This window comes from Pinus tabuliformis, chromosome 5_2, assembly GCF_031772625.1.
Source record: "Pinus tabuliformis cultivar Carrire ecotype Pingquan chromosome 5_2, CPIR1, whole genome shotgun sequence".
Taxonomy (NCBI): Eukaryota; Viridiplantae; Streptophyta; class Pinopsida; order Pinales; family Pinaceae; genus Pinus; species Pinus tabuliformis.
The window spans coordinates 804,029,467-804,050,547 of NC_142306.1; the positions used below are offsets into that span (position 1 = coordinate 804,029,467).

The window sequence follows — 21,081 nt, forward strand, 5'->3', positions numbered from 1 at the left end:
AAAATGGTTGTGCAAGGGATCATGGGAAAAAGGAAGATGAATGGTCGAAATAGCTAGACGCAAAGAATGATTGGGAAAAGGCACGCAAAGGAAATGGAAAGGTAGTTATGAAGGAATTTGCAAAACCCACCAAAGAAAGATAAGCATGCAAGAGGGAAGTCACAAAGAAGTTTGCAGAGGCTACCAAAGAAGAATAAGCGCATTGGAGTTTGAAGGAATCTGAGGTGATAAGGAACAGATCAAGTGAATGGGATCATGGGAAGAGAATCTATAAAAGCCAAAGGGAATATAGCAAAAAAAAGAGATTCGGAGCCTATGCCAAAATATTGATGTTGTGTTGATCGAAGACTTCTTGTTGTTCTTGATATTTCTCTCTCTTAAGTTAATCATGTAATCTGATCCAACAGTGATTTGCGCTCTCGCTCATAATGAAGATATTTTCTATGATGTAATGTTATGATTACTAATGGAAAGGAGTTGAGGGAAGTATCTATGTGTTTGAACTATAATGGTTTGTCAGCCCCTTTTAAAAAAATTGAATCTTAACTTAGAATGTTCTTTGTGATTTATGTTATGTTGAATCATTGTCCTTGTCCGAGTATGTTATATCTGCAAGTGCGAAACTTAAGAGATGATTGTATGTAATGGGTTGTTTTATGCACTATTCCTCGATACCTATCCGTGATCCTTTATCTTATTAAGTCTCGAGACCCCTTGGATGAGAAACATCTCCCTCCTATAAGGAGAGGTGGAAAGGTCAACAAAATTGCTAGCTACGATGGGCCTTTTGTTGGCACCCTGTGCCCGAACCCAGGGTCTAAGTCTGTCTAAATTTTAATTCAACAATGAGTTTCATGGATTACCTTGTCACCACTAAGAAGCCTTTCTTGCAACAACTTTGACAAACCTTCCTTCAACCATTCCATCTTGGCATTCATCATTACTTCCATGTATGCTTTTAACCATCCATGTCCCCTTTTATACCATCAATCTTAAAATTCATCATCACTTCCAATTCATTTTTGGTTACTCTTTGAGAGAGTGAAATTTGTTGCATTTGGTCTCGTAATTTTGATATATCATGTTGAATTTATTCCTCTTATTCATGCGTCATAATAGAGATTTATGTTGGCTTATTGGGTATATCCATTCTTTTGTTTCGAGGCATTTTAGAACAAAATAATGATATATATGCTTCAATATGCCCTTTGAATCACTTCAAACTGATTATTCAAAGAAACATTATGTAAATTTAAAAAAATACACACATTTTTATTTCTTTTAGGACCTCAATATTGAAACTGTTGTATCTTTGTAATTTCAGCTCTTGAAAATCTAAATTTTTTCTTTGTGGTATTCCTTTGTGTCTTCTTTCCAACCCCACCAATTAGACCAAGATTGGATTCTTCAAGATAAAGTTATGACAATTTTCCCAAGATGACCTAATTATGGACTCGTTCAGTAGAGAGAACTTGTATGGGATGCCATGTGTCATTTTTTTAACCTTCGGCCTTGAAAATGATACACGAGAAACTAAATTCTATGCACTTTCAGTCACTTTTTACAAAATTCAAATCTGATGCACAAAGAGGAAGTTATGATGATTTTCCTCCGAACACCTGTTTGAGATAGAATTTTGGAGCATGCAGAAACTCTAACTTCCTTGGATCGTATCTCCAAAAATACAGCAAACCAAGCCTCAGATTTTTACAAGATATTCCTCAAGATTTTGGCTCCACATGGTCGAAAATTTAGTTTAGGAAGCCTCACAGCAAAAAATTTACAACAAAAATTCCAAGATGACTTGTTTGAAGAAGTGAAACCCTAGGATCCAGAGCTCTTATACCAAATGTTATGTAACCATATCACAATATATATATCTATATATATATATATATATATATATATATATATATATATATATATATATATATATATATATATATATATATATATATATATATATATATATATATATCAACGACTTGAAAATAAGCCTCTTCAAGGGGGAAACCTCTTTCTACATCACATAAATGATCAATTCTTGGATAATACTAATGACAAGATCTCCTTGGTATATAGGAGTCTAAAGGGTCACAATATAATCAAGGTGTACATAGCAATAATAATGTAAGGGAACAACAATAAAAATAGTGGGCTTCTATGGGGCACAACAATAGTAATGTGAGGGCTACACTAGTATTATAGGGACCTCATAGACTCAAACCAACTAAATCATCCTTGCAACTCAAAATACAAGCCTCTGAATCATCAAAGTTACTTATGAAGACAACAAAGGTTGCAACACCTTCAATACAAGACCCACTCCCTGACACCATGAAACATCACAGACTTAGATAAAATACATAAGTCCAATAGCTTGAAATGGGTTGACATACAAGACAACCAACCCTGGGAGCCCAATTGACTAATTTTTGAAATTCACATAGCGACACCCCAAATTTTTAATCAAGACAATAAAATTTTGCTCAAATAAAAGCAAAACAAGAAGGCCCTTAAGCTGACTCTACATGCAGACTATTAATTCCCCCCATCCTTTTTCTACAGACTGAAACTAGAATTCAAAACACAAACACACTAACCCTAGTAACTCAAACACAAATAGTAAGCTTTTGAAAAACAAAATAGTTGGAAAATAAAGGAAATTACCCTGACCTTTCACGTTTTTATAAGCAGATGATGACCACACTACATCACCAAGAAACCAGGAACTCGACGACCATGCAAAGCCATTGCATCATCCAATTCCCACACAGACCAAAAAATTCATGTCCCACAACCTCAATTATAGGCTCCCACCAGGACCTTAAGCATCCCACTATTATGACTAGAGAAAAACACATGCAATGGGAGGTTGAGGATCAACCCTTGCCTCCACTCAAATTCCCACAGACACATTCTAGACCCTTCATGAGACAGGAGATAAATATCAGTTGCCAACTATAGGATTGCATGCAAATGCATTTGAGGGTAGGTCGGGTCCCACCCATATTCAATGCACATCACGTCTGGGGGGTGGTGCACACTGCCTCCAAGGCCCTTGCTCCACCCTCATTAACACCCCCATCGAAGGAAAAATAAAACTCTATGTTCTTTTTTGGTCAGACAAGAAAGCTTATATTATATTATTAGGAAAATATAAAATACAAGGTGATAGTCAACAACTCTCCCAACTTCACTCCGACTGGATTTGTTATCTAGGAGAGCTTAAATATATTGCATAATATTTTTCCATTGAGCCTTTATTTATGAAGGGCTAGATAGCCATACATGCCAAAAAAGAAACAAAATAACTAGACATCCTATGGACTGCATATCAAAGTGGTAGTTGAGGAGGACACATAGGTGGAGCTACCATTGGGCCATGTCTCTCGTGCATATGGAAATCAATGTGCTCCATTATGGCCTCAAGTTCATGTAGACAATCATTAGTTTGCCATTGACTTCTCCACACATTGGCCAATTGTTCCAAAATCTCTATTTTTCTATACTAAATATCATTCATGTAGGCCACTAGCTCATTCTTGTCCTCATATATGTGCTCTCTAAGGATATCCAGGTTGGCCTGGATTCCCCTCAATTGTCCAGCTATCAATTCCAAAGTAACATGTTAGTCGACATAGCCAGGAGAGCGGCTCGGGTCCTGGGAAATTTCATCCTCTCCATCCATGCTCATTGAGCCATCCTCATTGTACATGATTTCTCTGTTGGCTCTTGCCTCGTGTCACCCTCGCTCACAACCACCTCTACGGGGTCTTCCCCTCAGGCAAGGCATCTTTGCATGCAACACAATATCCCATACCTAGACCAATATGCTTTCAACTACAAAATTAAGATATCTCACCATACTCCTAAACTCTAGAACAAGAGGAACCTTGGACATACGACAATAGACCGGCTCAGATGAGAGTGAGACAAACCAAAACACTCAATGAACCCAAACAATACAAGGGTTGGAGAAATTCACTTCCAGACTCAGACTATTCTTCCTAGGAATGTGAAGGTCATATGGACTTACGACAAGCTCCCTACCCAGCTACTGTACCCAAATAGTTACTTATTTGTGGCAAAACTGAATTTCAGTGAGCTCTTCCTAGGTCGGAGGCCAACACTGCTTGAAGATGCCAACACTAATCATTCTAATCATTAGACAAAGAAGGAGACCTCCAAGGTTGGGTGGCAGCGCGCTAGGGTCCCAGATGAATGCCTAGGAACGACTTGGTAACGAACCTCCAACACAATGTCCTTTCACAATTTCTCTATGTTCTGTTGGCTCTCTAAGTGAGCCTCCTTGGAAACTATAACAGAGTCTTCCCTCCTAAGTTCCCCTATTCATCTCCCAATTTTCAAAGTCACTCCCAATTCGCATGAGGTGAACAATAAGTATGCCCAAAGCCTTTAGAGGCTTCATTGTCCGAACACACCGCTGGTTAATACCATTTATGGAGGAAAGCATGTCTAACACATGGTGAGGGGAGGGGGGCTCGAGGCCACATTAACCGATGCTTGATCACCCTAATCAGGGGAAATAAAATTCTACATTATTATTATTATTTTTATTAATTTTTTATCCATTGGATCCGTAAAGTGCTAAAAATGGAAGTGTTCAAAAGTGCTTGAAACTAGCGTGAAAATGTAGAGCTCGCCATCTTGAATCCAACATAACTTGAATCTCTAAAAACTAACCTCGTATGCTCAAGATATCACGTTTTGGTATTTTCCTAAATAGGTAAAAATTTTGCAGGTCACTGACAGGACTGCTGACTGCGCAGTCTGTACAGTTGAGTTAGTAGGATGACTGTGTTGGGTGTGGAGCCTGATTATCTTTTGTATTCAATGGTTTCAACCGGATGTATACCCCAGGAAGTCTGTACACCCCTCCACGCAGGGGGGACTTGTTGCCCCCGCGGGGGTCCGGGGGGGTAATTCACCCCCGGCTGGGGGGTCTGGAGGCTAGCGGTCCCCCGGCGGGGGCTCAGGGGCAGCACCCCCGAAGCTAAAAATAGATGTAAAATTGCCATGTAAAAGTCTAGTAATTTCTAGTCAATCTGGGCCATTCATTAGGCGGATGATCTGACGGTAGAAGTTATGTTTAATTTAGGGTTTTTTGCCCTAGAAGGCAACCCCTCACTATATATGAGGGAATTGTATTGCGTCTATGTAGATCTGTATTCTGAATGAGGAAGAAAGAGGAGATTGAGAGCGAAGAGGGTGTTACAACGGATCTGCTGTAGGTTGTATCTCTTCAGTTTGCTGGATAATATAATAAAAGAAGGACTAGTTGTTTCTCCGTGGACGTGGCCCAAACTGGGTGAACCACATATATCTGTGTCTCTCTTGTTTTATGTGTTTTCTGTGTTTATATTTCTGCAACATTTTATGTGTTCCATTGCTCCATAATATATAATTTTCTAACAGACTAGGTGTACCATTGGGCCAATCAAGTGATGAAAATTGTCCTCTTGTTGTTCATGCACATGGGTGAATTCGATTGGTTCAGTGGTTTTGAAGTGGACCAATGGGAATGTGCCACGTGGCACCTCAAGGGTGCAACAAAATTTTGTTTGGTTGGCCAAAGGCCCAAGGGGGATTGAACCCACTACCTGCCTCACAACATTGTCGATTCTTACCACTGTGTCACGCTAATGTTTCTTAATATACATAGTTGTCAACTTTATGTTAAAGTCTATGTAAATTTGCATTGGGGGGAGGGACCGAGACTAAGCCCTGGCCCTGGGTCATTGACACCCCGCATGACCTGGCAGGAGAGACGATGGAGGGCTCAGGCCTAGCCTTGATCCATGGCCATATGTGTGCCCACATGACCAGACAAAAGGCACAACGAAGGGGTAGGGCTCTAGGCCCTAGTCCCAAGTTCCGTGGGGTCCATAGAACCTACCAATGGATGTAGTTGGAGCTACCGGCGGGGGTGGGTTGTTAGCCCTAACCCCCGGCCTTATGGGTTTAATGTGACCATGGATCTTGACGATAGGTGCGAAGTGGCGGGGGTGGGCGATTAGCCAGACCTTCGGCCACATGGCCCATACAACCACAAGCAGGGCTAGAACTTTGGGTGCAGATGAGTTATTGGGTAATTTAATTGTCCAACAAATTGCATCATCAGAGGGTGAAATTGTCACCTCCGTAGTGGAAAACATGACGAATTTGTAGGACAATTAGAATGTTAGTATGATTTGTAGGATGGATAACAACAAAAACTACATGGAGAGCTTGTAGACTCATATCTTTGTGACTTTTTGTCCTCTTGGGGCTCAAGAAGAGTCTACCTAGGGGTTTTTGGACATTTGGATCTAATGGTGACCTCTATTTTCTGATTTGAGCACATCTAAAGGAAATTTTTTCAAGTTCAAGTTCATGAGTGTATGGATCAATCATTGTTTTGGAGTAGTTCTTGAAGGTGTTTGAGCATGGAGAAGGCTTTGTAGGGGTTTTCTTACCTTCAAAAGTTTACTACAACAATTGTTACTTATAGGGTTCAACTCTTCTATACTTTTCTCACTATGTGTTGTTGAAGAAAGTTTTATATTTGTCCTTCAATGTGGTATTGAAGTGATTATATGCTCATTTTCAGATGGAGTACAGGGTCTTTGTAGGAGACACCTTGTGTTGTTGATGATTTCATGACTGATTGTAGGTTGTCATGATGTTTATGTGAGAGTTCTTTGCAAGAGAACATTTCCTTAAAGGGGAAATAACCACATGTTTTATCAGCAAACTTTTATGTACTCTTTTTCCACTGAATATATGGAGCAGTCTAGCTATGTTCGTAGACCTGGAGATGTAGTCCAAAAGGGGTGAATTCTGTCAATAAATCCTCTGTTCTACTCTTCATGAATTTCTATATGAGTTATGTGATTTTGTGTTGCTTATGCTTAAGTTTACACGTGAAAACTAAATCATATCTTGAAGAGACCTTTTGAAAAACCTATTTTGTGTTAAGACCCATTTTTCCTTGTAAAGCGTCGGAGAACGATCCCTCTTTTTAGGAAGAGGAAATTGACCTCCTCCATTTTTAGATCAATATTTTTTGGGTAGTTAAGGTAAAATTGACTTTTTCAAGTTACCAGTGGTTTTTGAGTTCTAGGTTTATGGTAACCCATGGTATTGATGTGGAATATAACCCATTTAAAGGGGGAAATGAAACTAGCCTAGATTAATCTTAAGTCTACTAAGTCTCGAGAGGGATCAAATCTCTTTTCACTCTAAAAGAGGTTATCATCTCAAGAGGTTTGATCCCTCTCTGTGCTTAGTAGATCCATACTTATGATGGATCTAGACTGGTTTAATTTTTTAATTAAAATATAATTTAAATTAATTAAAAGGGATGCATCCAAGTTAACAAGTTGTATATATATTTCACTTATTCAACTATAATATATTAAATTTAAATATAATTTAAAAAAGAAAACAAAACATAGTATGAGATATAGTTGTCTTGAATTTCCAATCCCATTAGAGTAAGGAGATTTGTGATCCTTAACAGTTATGAGATTTTTTATTGATGTACAAATTCATAATGCTAATTTATGTTGTCTAAATAACTTGTCTCTGTGTAGCTGGAGCTTATTGTTAGGGTTCTCTCTTTGAGTAAGGGGAAGAGGCCTCAACTTTCCACACTCTACTTCAATATTTTCAACTTGTTTGTTTTGCATTTGCAATAAGTTTGTAATAATTTTTATTTCATGCACAGTCTCTATGAATTTGATTGAAATAACTTGGATAGGTTACTTAAATTAAAGACAAGGAGTGGACTTTCATTCACTTATGTATGAATGAGTCAGGGGACCATTTAATATCATCTTTTTAGTGCAAGGACATGTTCAACTACTACCTAAAGATGTCTCGTGACTTTAGGTTAGGCCCTTATGGAAATTGAATCTTGCCAAAAGTGAAAAACTCCTTAATTTTCACCATTAAATATAACCCTCTTAGATGAATTATAAAAACAAAGTTGAATTATTATCATATTCAATGCGTATAAAAGAGACCAAATTTTCAATATATCTCATGCATCCAGAGGTGCTCTACAGCCCAATATGGGTGTAGATGTGTGGGCATTAGATGTAATATGTTAGATGTGTATAGGGTAGACATGTGGGCATTAGATGTGAGATGTGAAATGTGAAATGTTATATATTTTTAAATTCAAATAGATATATATATATATATATATATATATATATATATATATATATATATATATATATATATATCACATTAAAATATATAACATATAAATAGTACTTATAAATTAACATCGATTTTACCATATAAATTAAAATAATGATTCCATAACCATATTTAAATTTATGTGAGCATTAGATGTGAGATGTTAGATGTGAGATGTGAGATATTTAAAAAAAAATAAAAAATTATATATTGTAATTTTGTTTTTTATTAATAAAATTACGAACAATTTTTTAGATAAAAGAAAATATAATATACATATCACATTAAAATATATAACATATAAATAGTACTTGTAAATTAACATTCATTTTACCATATAAATTAAAATAATGATTCTATAACCATCTTTAAATTTAATTAACAAGCCAATAAAAATTTAATATTTAGAATTTAACAAAAATTTTAGTCATGAATATTTACCATGGATATTATTAACTTCTAAATATGTTGTTTTACAATACCATGTGCCAATATCCAGAAGGGAAAGTGAAGGGAAAGATAGAGAGAGGGAGAGAAGGGAAGAAAATCATAATACCATGGGCTATCTAAGCTTTTGATTATTATGTTATGGATATAGGATTTTAATTATTGTGTTATTGTTATAGCTCTGATACCACTTGTTATAGATCTAACCCGGAATTACTATAGATCTGTTATGAAAATATAAGATAATGCAAATGAACCCAGAAAGTATATGAAATGATTCTCTTTATTGATCAAAACCCTTAAGGTAGGGCAACATCATATATTCTGTTAACACCCAGGTTGTTCCCTATGACTCCCAAGGGAATACGGCCGGGGTAACCACTAACCAATCTTTGGATCACAGTTTCTAGCCAAACTGTAATCAGAGAGGGCTCTCTCTTTATGATTTGTCTCTGTTATGATGGTGTTTTTAGGCTAGCTATTATGCTCAGGTTTTGGTTTATGTTTTGGTTGAAGGATTTCTTTTAGGGCTTAAGATGTAGTGTTTAGAGAGTAATATATCATTGGGCAATGGAGTCTGGAGTTGTGAAATGTTTTGAAATGCAGGGTTGGTGATGTTCAAACTGCAGGGCCAATTGTGTATCTCAGACAAACAAATTTAAATTGAATGGTGAAGCATGTCAGCCAACAGAAAGCAATTAAGAATTTTCTATTAAGCTGGTGAGATGAAAGTGAAACACGTTGCACAGGAGCAAACTTGAATTCCTGAGACAAAGGTCACTGTGAAAGATGTATTCTGAAAGTGCAGCAATTAAGAATTACACTTATCGAGATTACAGCTGAAGAAAACATTCATTAACAACACAGATTGAACTCAGGGTATTTCTTGAATAAATCCTGAAAGTTATTCTTTTTCCTTGTTGCTAAACATTCAGAAATTAGAAACATATATGGATTTTAACAAATCAAAAATACATAACAGAGAGAGTTACAGAGACTTATTGTATTGTGTAATACACAGGAATCCAGCAGTTTTCAACAGACACCAGAACGCATTCAACACTTCAGAAATCCGAGAAATTCCATCACTTTCTTTATTAAACTTCTGAAAGGATTACAGCATAAGAACTTCTTCAGGAGAAATCAACAACAACCCTTGCAAACTCATGCGAATGGGACTTTATAGAAGTGTTTATACAAAATATCTCAGGCATTGAGTCATCTGAGAGAGAAAATATCTTCATTACTTCGTACAGATTAGTAGAAAAGAAGTTATTACAGCTTTGAATGCAGCATAACTGCTCTTTAAGTCTGTCAGAGGATAATTTGACCTTTGGAGGTCATTGAGTCGGTTGAACCGCTTTGCTTTAATGCTGGAAAATGTGTCTTTACTTTTTTGTTGCGCTGTATCTTCTCGGCTCTGCCAGCTGTGGTTTCCTACTCTTGCTTTGTTGGCCAAAATTTTTGCTGAGTTGGCTCAACTTTCATCTTTAATGTATGCTGACTCTAAATGAACTGCCCTGTGTATGACATTTCAAATTTGCTGTAAGCAAAATTCGGTGAACGGATTGCTGTTTATAAAATCATTTGAATTGCCTTGGTCCACCAGTCTTGTGTAGGTAATTGATGCCTAAGAATGGCATCCATTGTCTCCTCTGCTTCTGAATACTTATAGAAATTTGGGGCCACATCAAACAAGTGCGTGATTTCATTCATTATAAAAAATATACTTTCTACCTTATTGTAGAAAATTTGTCCTGTAATTGGCCCTGTATCTTCTGAAGTGTTGGGCTTTTCATTGATCTGAGTTGAAGCAAAAGCATTCACTCTTTTGGCATACTGTTCATGGGTGAATAATTTCCCTTCGTTGTTCAGTAAGCTAGGGAGTCCTCTGCTTTGTAATATCTGAAATCTCTCCATGAACCTGTTCACCTCAGTTTGCATATCCTGGGTTCTTCTTTCCAATGTCTGCACCAGATTTCTCAGAGTAAGAACCCTCTTGATCATTTGAATAGTCTCAGTTCTGTTTGTAATTCCCATGGTAGCTAACTGAGAACTTGTTCTATTGTTGAGTACATTAATCATTCTGTTGGCCACTTCAGGCATATTGCTTAATAAGGCTCTTGATCTCTGAACCTCCTTCTGTGCCTTTGGGATAAGCTCTAATTGCTCATGGATTGTCTCAATATATTGCCATTGATTGGTAATTGATTGGCCAATATTGGACCATAGCATTGCTCTAATTTCAGCCACAATTTTGTCTAGTTTGAGCTCATTTTCCAGCTCTTTGATCTTGTCTTTAAGGGCTTTGATTTCCCTGCCCTTTTCTGCTACTTCTCTTTTTGATTTATCATGTCTATCATTGACTTTGGCTAATTTTTCCCTGGTCTCATTTAACTCGGTCATTTGAGCTTCCAGGATTTGAATTTCATTCTTCAGCTTTTGCATATCCAGGCTTTGGGCCTGCTCTGTGGTTGTTGGTGTTGCTGAAGTAGATGTTGTTGTTTGTTCAGTCTGTTGAGGAGGAGGAGCAGTGATAGGAGCAGTTTCCTCAAGATTGATGACCAGAGGAGGCTGAGAGGTCTGACCCTCTTCTCTTTGTTTCAGTGTTGTTTGCAATGCTGCTTGTGTGGCCTCTGATTCTCCCAACTTTTCTTGTGCTCGAATCAGCTGCTTATAAAGGGAAATCATCAAGGTTGTGGCATCCTGCTCATGTCTTTGCTGAGCTACTTCATCTGTTTGAGGGTGAATGGTAGCTGGGAGTTTGATCTTTTTCCTTAAGGCAGCCATGTCAGCATCCCTCAACTTCAATATCTCTTGTATTCCTTTGATGTCTTTGGGATCATGCCCAATCTCAATGATTATGTCTTCCAAGGACCTTATTCTGTTGTCCTTTGCCTGGGATGATGCCCTCTCCAACTCCAGTTGAGAGGCTGTATTATTAAGGCTGCTTTCTAGCTTGTAATTTTCTAATGTTTTGTCTGCCAAGGCGGCATACACCATCTCACCAGTCTGTTTGTGCAGTTCAATTTTATCCATTGGGTGTATGTCCTTGGCCAGGACCTCCAGATTGGTTTTGAGGTAATCTAAGGTAGATTGGGGCTGCAGTGCTGTTGGCATAAAATGGCTCATGATCATTTTGCCTACCTGTACATCAAATGCAGACATCAGTCTTTGTTGATTGGTGGGAGCCATTTTCAATAAATGGTTGTACAGTTGTATCTTGATAGGGTCACTCCTCCTTTTGATGTCTATAAACTGCTGCTTGATGCTCCTTTCTCCTTCTCTTTGCTGGCTGGAGGAGCTGACCTCTCCTCCCATAGTTCTGTCATGTTCCTGCTGGAAGGAACTGGCTGAAGCTTCTCTGTTGGGTGGGCCCATGCCCACCGCTTGCCTTATTGCTATGTCATCCTCAGAAAAGTCATTCAACCTTTGCCTTTTCTCTCCCTGGTTTATAGATGATGTCAGGGGAGTTTCTCTATCCCTTTTTCTGTTTATGTCCTCTTTCTGTGGAGTTTCGAGGACTGAGGCATCGAAGGTAGTTTCTGGCCTAGGAGGCACTACGTTTTGAGCCTGTTGCTCAGTGGAAGTTGGAGTATCAACTACTCTTTCTTGCTGTAAGGGCTGCTGTAAGGGCTGTTGTAAGGGCTGCTGTCCCTCATGTGGCCCTTCTTCTTGATGTAGTTCCTGTTGTTGTTGCTCTGCCTGCTGTTGCATTTCTTTATCTGCCTGCTCTTGAGTCACTGGAGGTGGCTGCTCCTTGCCATGGAGTGATTGTTCTATCTCCATTTCCTTTTCTTTGCCTTTGCTAGATATATTTTCAATGGCCTTGGTAATTTGTTGTTTGGCAGTTGAGGAGGATGCAGCTGCTCCCACTTGTGTGCTCGGAAGTGTGAATACCTGTGAACAAAGTTCAAGGTCAGCCATCTTCCTTAGATTCCTTACTGCCCTCTGATTTAGCTCTTCTTGTGATACGGGCTCTTCTAAGGTCCCTCTCCTCCATTTGTCTTGGTTTGCATATTTTTCAATGTGAGGGATACTATAATGATCATAGGCAGACAACTTATATTTGAGCCTCCTCATAGTTATAAAATGATTAGGGTCATAGGGTTTCCATAGGAAACTGGTTTGAAGGCCAAGGGACTCAAGCATTCTATCTGCTTCCTTCCATCCTTGCTCCCTCTGGTTATAGATAAAATGGCCAAGTTGGCTTTTCACCTTCAACTGTGCTTTTTTTCCTTTTCCTGAAAAGTGAAGCACATCAACCCGGCCAAATTGCCTAAAGTACTCTAGGGCAAATAGCCTCATAGGCACATACTTAGGTAATCTGAATGGAGGCAAATCACACCCATATATCCTGATGACGGTGTGGTTTTGGTAGAAGTACCAATCCCCAATGCTGTAAGATTTGGATAGCTGAAGAATTCTCTGCATGTCATCAGTGAGTCTCGGAGGAGGTGAGCTCATCATCATTGCCATAGCTGGATGGACGAACAGATCTATGAATTCACAGTAAGTGTATGGAGAATCAGGTGTAGTGTGGAAGATAGAGGACCAATAGACCACTGATCTGGGATTGCCTTGGGCATCCACTCTTTTGATTGAAAAATGAAATTTCTCATGTTGATGGTACAAGATAAAATGGTAAATGTAGGAGGTGTATCTGAACATCTTTTCTCTGGATAAATTCATCAGCTGCTCATGCATTTTGTCGGAGATGTAGGCGGCATAATCATAGCAAACTGGAGGTGTGCCCGGAGCGAACATCAGCATCATTACCAGTACAGTTTGGTCTACCAATTCTATTGAGCTATAGCCCAAAATCGGACTAATCATATCTACCAAGTCCCTGCCCAACTGGTTAAGGTATACTTGATTCAGAGGAGGATATTGCACAGAATCAGAGTCAATGTATAACTGATTTAGCTTAGTGATTTGGGCATCTGTCAATCTAGCCCCTTGTTTTATCAAGTCTACTAGTGACAAGGGGACCAATTTTCTCTGAGTTTTGAAGCAGAGCATGTTCCTGATGGCTTCAGGAGTGATGTAAAAGAGAGCAGAACCAGAAGGATCCAACACAGCCCTCTGAGTAGGGTCATAATATTCAGCACAAAGATGGATCAAATCAGGGAATTGATTGACTTGAGGCAACTTAAAAATAGGAAGAAAAGAATCCCATATACCCAACACATCTGCTCCAGTTTCATGTTTGGCCTTAAGTTCATTGAGCAGGTGGATATGGAACTTGGTTCTCATCAACATCTCTTCTGAAATCTAATAATCCATATCTGCCAAGGGTTGCCATTCCAATTCCCTTTGAGGGGCATTCAGAGGCTGAACATTTAGTACTACAGGTGTCTCCATTGCAAAAGAGGATTCTGAATTAAGTGTAAAGTGGTTTCAATTGAGCAGGACAGTATAGAGGAGTGTCTCTTTACCAGGGAGGTGAATTTATAAGGAACAGAGAGTAGTTCTAATAAACAGCAATTGAAATACTATTTAAAGTTTAAATAAGACCAAGGCCTGGCCTCACTCTGTCTTTCTCAGCAGGTAAATTCAGTTTAAATGAGTCTTTCGCGAATGCGCGAACAGAGTATGGTTTTTAGTGAAAATGCGGGCAAACAAGGCTCAGCTAGTGTTTTTTGAGTTCACAATTGTAAATGGGGCCAGGCGCAAGTATTTATGCCGGCCAATTATATGTTTTTTCACAAATTTAATCGTCCTTGGCAATTTACAGACAAAACCAGGTGAAGGAAGGATTTTCAAGGATAAATACCTGGTTTTCAGAGAGCAATGGAGAGGAATGCAGGTGAAAATGGTGCGCTGGCGGTCTCCTGGTCGAGTTCTGCAGGTTGGTGCACTGTTGGACGTGAAAAATCATGCAGGAGCAACAAACGTTTTTGTAGAAAAGTGCCAAAAAAAACGCGAAATTTGGCTATAATATTGATTTTTCGGACTTTTGGCGCGCTTTTCTGGTGACGTCATCGGTGGGGTCAGGGCCGGGTGACGTCAGCATGACGTCATCAGGTGAGGTGGCAGGCTCTGAGTGGTCCACGGGGATGATGAAGTGGCAAGACACATTGGCAGAAGGTCGGGCGCAGCGGTTGACGCGATGGCAGGGTGGCAATGACGTGGGATGACGTGGGAGTGACGTTGGACAAGCGGGATGACCGAAACCGGAAGCGGTTAGCGGTTTTATATCGCACCGCTTATGATACGGACGAGGTATTTGTTAGGCGTACCTCCGATGCGCTGTGGGGAAGACGCGTGGCGACCGAATGACGTAACCTTCTGACAGATATCGGAAGGTATCTGTCCGCCATCGAAGCCGCTCCGATATCAATAAGGGTCAGCGGATCTCATGGGCCCGATCCGATGGTTGACGGGGGGGTAAGGTGCTCGACCGGTACGGGGTAATTGGCGGACGTCGGAGCCGCTCCGACATGGATGAGAGCCGTTGGATTAGAGGCTCTCAATCGAACGGCTGTCGGATCAATGAAATGATCGGCCGATACGGAAGGGGCGGGGTTATTTTAATATTTATTTCGGGATCTGTGCTTGGCGGAGGACCATTGGGGTATGGAGGGTTTCAATGGTTTTTCCATGTATTTTCAAATAAATCAATGTAGCGCCCGAACCATTGGATAATCACAAAAATGGGTTTTTGTGTATTATTTGGCAATTTAGAGCGGGTAAGGGTAAAGCAAGGTTTTTTACAGGGTTTATGTTTGCAAATGGGGTGTAATGGGTTAAAAATGGATTCAGAAAGGGGGAGGAGGGTTAGAGTTAGGTTTATCAAGATGACCAGGTGTCATTTGATCCCTGATATAGAACTTATTGGCTATAATGCCAAGGGGAGGGGATACTTGTACAAAATTTGGGGTTTATACACCATGGTGTTAATAATATTAGGGGAAAGGTAATATAAGGGATTTACATAGTAGAGTTAGAGTTAATATGGATGAGGGGGGTGAATGAAGGGAGAAAATACTAAGCTTATTTGTGAAACACTTAGCTTAAAGAGTAGATCAAAATGAAAATAATTTTTACACAGGAAATGTGGCTTCTAAAGATTAGAAATCAATCATAACACCACAATTAGTTTCATGAATCTCAACTCAGAAGGGAATATTAGTAAATGACATGAAAAGGGGAAGAAGGGAGGTTAGACATGCTTCCTACTTGCTGCAACTTGATGAAGAAGAACACCTTCTCAATTGATTGACTTTGCTTTGGTAAACAAAGTTAACACACCTACAATGGTAAAGATAACCTTTCTGCAACCCCAACTACTTACCCAGCTACTTGCCTAGCATTTTTTATTTCTTCTTGGAGGGTGCACTTGGACTTGCAGACCCTTACCTGCCTTTTCTTTTCTTTGGCTTTTCTTTTGTTTTTCTATCTATTTCTACCCTTATTTCTTCCAAGGTCCCAGATTAAGTTGTTGGGAGCCTTTTTTTCTCTACCTAAACTACTTGTCTGCCAAGATTTAAACAGTTTGGACAGACTCCTTTCTCTATTCTATAACTGAAAAATTTAAAACATGACATGATCCAGATTAGACTGTTGGACCATCCATCAAAATTTGAGTCCTTACCAAGCTATAAGCATAGATTGGGTTCTCTTGGAAATATGTGATCTTTGAATCATCAAAGCAGAGCATATTTGGACCTTTTCACAGCCAATCGTGAAATATGAAACCTATTGGTATAGGTAGCTAATAGTGGCTCCACATGGGGATGGTGTTTCATTTGAAAGACCAAGAACAGCAGGTCAGATTGCCTTGCTCCTTGGTTGCTCTTGCCCATCTTGTAGTTTGCTGCTTTGAAGTGCCAAAATTGTGTGCTTCTCTTCTTGGTAGACCTCTGATTCTATTTACCTTTTGCTGACAGTCAATAAACTAGGAAAACTGCATTTTTACAATCTAAACAGAAAATAATATATACATCTGCATATATACAAGGGAACCCAGACTGCACTCATGGGTAATATTCAAAATAGTGCTTGAGCATCCTGCCATTCACAGGACCTTCATCCAAGTCAGTTTCATTAAGGCTTTTCAGGAAATAAGTATTGTTACCTTGCACTGCTTGGACAGCAAATGGTCCTCTCCATAAGGAATCAAATTTTCCATGTTTTCCTTTGTCTTCTCTTCTTGCATCCCACTTGAGGACTTTGTCTCCCACACTGAAATCTTTTGCCTTGGTTCTTCTGTCAAAGGCCTTCTTTAGTTTTTCTTGCAGCACTTGCACTCTGCTGAAAACTTGATCTCTGGTTTGCTGCAAACATATTATTTGATTGATTCTCCTTTGCATATCATTTGGTTCAGCTAGGCTTTCTTGAAGAAGCTTCATTACAGGCACTCCTAGTGATGAGGGAAACTTGGCTTCTAGTCCATAAACCAACTCATATGGGCTGGTCCCAATTGATCTTTTTGTTGTCAGTCTATCTACCCATAAGGCATTGACTAGTTTCTTATGCCAATTCTTTTTATTTTCTTCCAGCACTTTCTTTATAATGTTTACAAGGCTTTTGTTTGATGATTCAGCAAGGCTATTTCCTTGGGGATAGTATGCAGTAGAATGGCCCAAAGTAATGTGAAATTTGTGGCAGAAGTTCACCATCTTTTTTGATCTGAAGGCTGCAGCATTGTCTGTGATTATTTTGTCAGGGCAGCCAAATCTAGCCAGTATGTTATTCTCCAAAAACTGAATGATTATTGAATAATTTGCTTGTCTACATGGGGCAGCTTCAATCCACTTGGTGAAATAGTCTGTTGCTGTTAGAATCCATCTATGCTGTCCGGAGGATGAGGGATGAATTTCCCCAATGAAATCCAAACCCCATTGTTGAAAAGGTCTCTCTATTGCAATGGGCCTCAAGGGAAGTGGTAATAACTTTCTCTTGCCCTCAAACACTTGGCATTTATGACATGATGTGATGAATTTCTTGACATCAGAGAACATGGTGGGCCAGTAGTATCCAGCCCTTAGTATCTTATCCACAGTGGACTTCCAGTACAAGTGTCCACCACAGTCTCCTGCATGAAATTCTTTTATGATATTGTTAGTTTCATTTTCAATTAAACAGTGCAGCAATATACCTTCATGGTTTTTCCAAAGCAGATTGCCATCCATCACACAAAATCTTGAGGTTTTCATTTTTAAGAATCTACACTTAGTTCTGGACAGTCCTGGGGGAGCACACAGGTTTTGTAACACATAACAGATATCTGAATACCAGGGGGATTGTTCAAAGGCTACATTGATCTTTGGAGTCGCCAGCTCCGGTTCACTGTCCAGCTGATTGATGTCTAAGGCTTGGAAATTTGCTTCTGTCATTAATTTAGCCAAGCCTTGGCCTTTTATTAGTTTTGTAGGTTTTATCTCAATGTCAAATTCCAAGATGTTGGCAATCCACTTTCCTCTTCTGCCCTCTAAATTTTCTTGGGTGAGAATGTCTTTGACAATAGGACTTGGCACATATGCTATGACATGGGAATAAAGGATGTAGATCCTAAAGTCTTTAATGGCTTTAACCAAAGCATAAGCTTGCTTTTCCATGATTTGATACTTTAAAGGTGCATCTCTGAGAGCTTTGCTAAAGAAAGCAATTGGCTTCTCATTTCCTTGGTCATCTTTTTGCAATAAAACAGCAGCAATTGTATGCTGGGAGGCAAAAGAGAAAATGATAAATTCTCTGTCAAACTGAGGATTGGTCAAGACTGGGGTTTGGGTAAGGGCCAATTTTATACCTTCAAAGGCTTGATTGGCTTCAACAGTCCATTTGACTTTTGAATCCTTTTTTAGCATGTTATTTAATAATCTGATTAGTTCTGCTAGGTTTGGGATAAACCTTCTCAAGAAATTGATTTTTCCCAAGAATCCTTGCAACTCTTTGACATTCCGTGGGTGGGGCATTTGTAGGATAGCCTGTATCCTATCTGGGTCAATTCTTATGCCATCTTTAGAAATGATGTGGCCCAACAGCTTACCTTCCTCTAAACCAAACAGGGATTTCTTGGGATTTAAGGAAATTCCATATTTTCTGCATTTAAGGAAGATCTGTCTCAAATGTTTTATATGTTCTTGGTCTGATTTTGAGAAAGGTGTAAGGTCATCCAGGTAAATGACTAAGAAGTCATGAATCTCCTTTGCAAAAACAATGTCCATTGCTCTTTGAAATGTTGCCCCTGCATTTTTCAATCCAAAAGGCATTTTTACATATTTGAAAGTTCCCCATGGGGTTGTAAATGCAGTTTTGTCCTGATCATCAGGGTGAACTAAGATCTGGTTGAAACCTGAGAATCCATCAAGTAGAGAAATTCTGGAAGCCCCCACTACCCTCTGCAAAATGTGATCCATCTTGGGTAAGGGGTAATTGTCTTTGAGGGATACTTGGTTCAGATTCCTTAAATCCACACACAGCCTAATTTCACCAGTCTTCTTTCTTGTAGGGACTAGGTTAGAGATCCATTCAGAGAATCTGATTGGTGCTATGATGCCTGCCTTGAACATTTTTTATACCTCTTGTTCCATTGCTGGGAGAAGCATAGGATTGATTCTCCTCAGTTTTTGTTTAAAGGGCTTTTGATCAGGTTTAAGGGGGATTGTATGCTGGATAACAGAGGTGTCATAGGACTTTAAGTCCTCATAACTCCATGCAAAGACATCCTGGAACTCTTTAAAGAGGTCAATGTACTTAGGCTTTTGGTCAGGAGGTAAGGAAGCAGACAATTTAATTATTTTGGGTTTGTCCATTGTACCTATGTTGCATTCTTCAATGGCTGTATTTAAGGGCTGCATTTTTGGTTTTCTGGGAATATCATTTGAGTCAAAGATGTCTTCTAGTGGGGTTAGGCCTGTTGGTAGAAAATTGTCTTTCAGCTCAATGATTTCAGTTTCAGCATTGGCCACCTCCTCACCATTGATTGATTGAATTTGCTGAATGTTGTCTATGTTGAAAATAGTTGGATTTAGTATTTGTTTTGCTGTTCTAGGTGATATTGGGTGAGCAATCTGTTGAAACTGTATTTGTGATGGACTTGCTCCATCAAATATTTGTGATTGACTTGCTGTATCAAGTATTTGTGATTGACTTGCTGTATCAGTGTCAATATTTAGTCCTGCAAATTCTTGTTGCAGAGTTAAAAAATGGTTTATTTGCTTGTCATCCTCAAATACTTGCCAATCATTGACATTGTTTGGAATTGAGGGTCTGTGTTTTACCTCAGCTGTAAAACAATGATGGGGCTCAAAGGGCAACTTGCAGGTACTTGCAAAGGTGGCTAAACTATGAGCATGTAGATTGTGGGTTCTGGAAATTTTAGTAATTTGGAATTCAGAGAAAAAGTTTAGTACCTCAGCAACAGCAGACCTATAAGTCCTTAGTCTTTTGTCATTGGTGACAAAGTTTCCCTTCACTTGTTGGATAACCAAATCTGAATCACCCATGATTGAAACCCTGGCAGCTTGCAAGAACTTTACTAACTTGAGGCCTACTAAAAGAGCTTCATATTCTGCCATGTTGTTAGTACATATGAAATTCAATCTATAGGCTCTGCCTTCTGCATAACTATTTTCGTTATTGTGTACCCAAACTCCAGCTCCTGCCCCTAACTTGTTGACTGAGCCATCAAATTCAAGGAACCATAAGATATCTAGTTGGGAAGGAGATTTGATGATCTGTTCATGGGATGGCAATGTAAGTAGAAGTTGTGGTTTTTTCTCTAGCTTGTTTTGTAGGGCAGTTTCATCATTTGATTGGGTATGTTTGATATTTAGAACTGCAGCAGTATCTAGTGTTTGATTGACTGTTGTTTCATGGGTGGTGATACTTTCATTTGAGTCTTTCTCTTGTATGAATATCTTGGTTTCAACCTCACCTTTTGAGGGAGTTGTGGTGTCATTGAAGAGAATGTATGAGTCTATGTCTGAATGGACAGCATATATAGGAAAGTTTTGAGGCTTTTCTTCACTGCTGACCATGTATTTCATTAGTGTTTCTCTGTACAGTCTTTTTGGTTGCCCAAAAACAGAGATAGTGGCATATGACATGTCTAATTGCAGGGAACCTTGGAGTTTAGCTCCCCAAGATCTTGATAACAGCATCCCATACTTAGGAGGAATATCAGCAACTACCACATCCATTAGGATTGTCTTGTTTGGGTATTGAACCAAAGACACACATAAATCTTTTATGAGACCTAGACACTTGACTTGGCTGGAATCAAAGGAAAACAGGTCCTTGTATGGTCTTGTTATGTCTAGATTCAATCTTTCCATGACTGCTTTTGGCATGAGATTGTGAGAGGCACCTGAGTCAAACATTGCATTATGTAATATTTTATCGTGAATATGTAAACTGACATAGAAAGGTAATACCCCTGTTACTACCGTTTTTCCATCCACTTCTGGGCCAAAC

At 39.1% G+C, this 21,081-nt stretch overlaps 2 protein-coding genes across 2 annotated transcripts in view; one reads left to right on the top strand and one right to left on the bottom strand.

Annotated features, from left to right (window-relative positions):
• Nucleotides 1-21,081, bottom strand: part of LOC149161756 (putative beta-D-xylosidase 7) — an 88,857-nt gene that overhangs the window by 51,019 nt on the left and 16,757 nt on the right. The gene's annotated exons all lie outside the window — the stretch shown is intronic.
• Nucleotides 1-21,081, top strand: part of LOC149161757 (uncharacterized) — a 40,226-nt gene that overhangs the window by 4,518 nt on the left and 14,627 nt on the right. The gene's annotated exons all lie outside the window — the stretch shown is intronic.